This window comes from Schistocerca americana, chromosome 11 (assembly GCF_021461395.2).
Source record: "Schistocerca americana isolate TAMUIC-IGC-003095 chromosome 11, iqSchAmer2.1, whole genome shotgun sequence".
NCBI classification, from domain to species: domain Eukaryota; kingdom Metazoa; phylum Arthropoda; class Insecta; order Orthoptera; family Acrididae; genus Schistocerca; species Schistocerca americana.
Window position 1 is genome coordinate 31,616,460 of NC_060129.1, and position 3,118 is coordinate 31,619,577.

The 3,118-nt window shown below is 45.7% G+C and overlaps 1 non-coding gene across 1 annotated transcript; it reads right to left on the bottom strand.

Annotated features, from left to right (window-relative positions):
- Positions 1-2,551: 2,551 nt before the first annotated feature.
- On the bottom strand, positions 2,552-2,626 carry Trnat-cgu. Its single transcript has one exon. It is a non-coding gene; the product is annotated as a tRNA-Thr (tRNA).
- Between the last annotated feature and the right edge of the window lie 492 nt (positions 2,627-3,118).

The window sequence follows — 3,118 nt, forward strand, 5'->3', positions numbered from 1 at the left end:
ATGACGTAGCTGAAGGCTATGCTAACTATCGTCTCGGCAAATGAGAGCGTATTTTGTCAGTGAACCATCGCTAGCAAAGTCGGTTGTACAACTGGAGCGAGTGCTAGGAAGTCTCTCTAGACCTGCCGTGCGGCGGCGCTCGGTCTGCAATCACTGATAGTGGCGACACGCGGGTCCGACGTATACTAACGGACCGCGGCCGATTTAAAGGCTACCACCTAGCAAGTGTGGTGTCTGGCTGTGACACCACATTTTCCCGTACGATCATTTCACGAGTGCATCGCGAATATCAGGAATCCGGTGAAACGTCAAACCTCCGACATCACTACGGCCGGAAAAAGATCCTGCAAGAACGGGACTAATCATGACTGAAGAGAATCGTTCAACGTGATAGAAGTGCGACCCTTCCTCAAATTGCTGCAGATTTCAATGCTCGGCTATCAACAAGTGTCAGCGTGCGAACCATTCAACGAAACATCATCAATATGGGCTTTCAGGGCCGAAGGCCCAGTCTTGTACAATTGCCTGAATCCATGGGCCGTGCATGTCAGCAGGGTACTGTTCAAGCTGATGGAGGCTCTGTAATGGTGTGGGGCGTGTGCAGTTGGAGTGATATGGGCTCCTGATACGTATAGACACGACTCGGACAGGTCACATGTATGTGAGGAAGTGTTATACGCCCTCTATTGTTCCTCATCTATATTAACGAATAGGACACAATCTGAGTAGCCCTGTTAGATTGATTGCAGATGATGCTGTCATTTGCAGTCTTGTAAAGTCATCAGATGACCAAAACGAATTGCAAAATGATTTAGATATGACATTCGTATGGTGCGAAATGTGGCAATTGACCCTGATTAAAGAAAAGTGTGAAGTTATTCACATGACTACTAAAAGAAATCCCCTAAATTTCGATTACGCGATAAGTCACACAAATCGTCGACTAAAGTTATCAGATGACCAAAACGAATTGCAAAATGATTTAAATAAGACATTTGTATGGTGCGAAAAGTGGCAATTGACCCTGATTAAAGAAAAGTGTGAAGTTATTCACATGACTACTAAAAGAAATCCCCTAAATTTCGATTACGCGATAAGTCACACAAATAGTCGACTAAGCACTTAGGGATTACAATTACAAATAACCTAAATTGGAACGAACACATAGATAATGATGTGGGTAGAGCAAACCAAAGACTGCGATTCATTTGGCAGAACACTTAGAAGGTTCAACAAGTCTACTAAAGAGACTGCTTACACCACGCTTGTCCGCTCTATTCTGCAGTATTGCTGTGCGATGTGGGATCCGCATGAGGTGAGACTGACGGATGACATCGAAGAAGTGCAAAGAAGGGCAGCTCGTTTTGTACTATCGCGAAATAGGAGAGATAGTGCTACAGACATGATACATGAATTGGAGTGGCAACCATTAAAACAAAGGCGTTTTTCGTTGCGACGGGATCTTCTCATGAAATTTCAGTTTTCTCCTCCGATTGCGAGAACATTCTGTTGGCACCCACATAGGGAGAACTGAGCATCACGGCAAAATAAGAGAAATCATTGCTCGCACGGAAAAATTTGAGTGCTCGTTTTTACCGCGCACCATTCGAGAGTGGAACGGTAGAGAGACAGCTTGAAGGTGGTTCGTTGAACCTTCTGCCAAGCACTTTATTGTGAATAGCAGAGTAATCACGTACATGTAGATGTAGAAGTGAGCATCCTGTCTGATAACGTGCACCCATTCACGTCCATTGTGCATTCCGACGGAATTGGGCAATTCCAGCAGGACAATGGGACATCCCATACACGACAGAGTGACTCCATGGAGCACTCTTCTGCATTTAAATTCTTTCACGGCCCACCAAACTCCCCAGGCACGATCATTATTGAACATATCTGGGATGCTTTGCAACGTACTGTTCAGAAGAGACCTCCATCCCCTCGTACTCTTACGGATTTATGGGCAGCCCTGCAGGATTCATGGTGTCAGTTCCCTCCAGCACCACTTCAAACATTAGTCGATACCATGCCACGTCGTGTTGCGGCACTTTTGCGTGCTCGCGAGGGCCCTACACGATATTAGGCAGCTGTACTGGCTTCTTTGGCTCTTCACTGGATATATGAATAGTCCCAGTACATGAAACGGAAGGGAAATTGTTGTAGTGTGACGCATTTCGAGTTATCCAAAATTATGCACCAAGATAAAGCTATGTCACCTGAGAAGTATATACGGACATGATACTGAAGTAAAACACTGATGCGCCGAAACATTACGACTATCTTTTAAATAGCTTGTTTGTGCTATTCTGGAAAGAAATACATCACTTATTCTACGTATCAGGGATCCGACAATTTGTTTATAGGTTTGTGGAAGTATGTTACATTACATATCAACTCAAAGGCCCTCTAATTCGCGTACATAGCGGGCGGCCGATTTGCGCGCGCGGTGATGGCGCCCTATAGCGACCTAGATGTGTTTCATAGGATTAAATGATGACTAACTGAAAGCCTCAGCTGCCGACAGATGTTGTTGATATACCTCGAAAATGTGTGTCCCGACCGGGACTCGAACTCGGGATCTCCTGCTTACGTGGCAGACGCTCTATCCATCTGAGCCACCGAGGACACAGATGAATAGCGCGACTGCAGGGACTTATCCCTTGCACGCTCCCCGTGAGACACTCATTCCCAACTGTCCACAATTCTACCTATGTAATGTACCTTATAGACATTTGCCCATCGAGGTATATCAACAACACCTGTCGGCAGCTGAGGGTTTCAGTTAGTCATGATTTATTCCAGGGAAAAGCTGCACGGTCATCTACAGTATCTGTTCTTTCAAGAACGGTTACTGTCTTCATATATATTTCATAGGATTCACAACACACGAATTTGCTCGCCGAGACATCAACGTGAGTTCACTATAACGCTCCTCAAACCACAGTACCACGGTTCTGGCTCCGAGACACGGACAATTATACTGCTGAAAGATGACATCGCCGTAAGGGAGGACGTCAGGCATGAAGGGGTGCAGTTGGTTCGCAGCTGTCAGCGTGTCTTCGATCACTGCTACAGGTTCAATGAAAGTGCAGGAGGACGTCTCCCATAGCATAACACT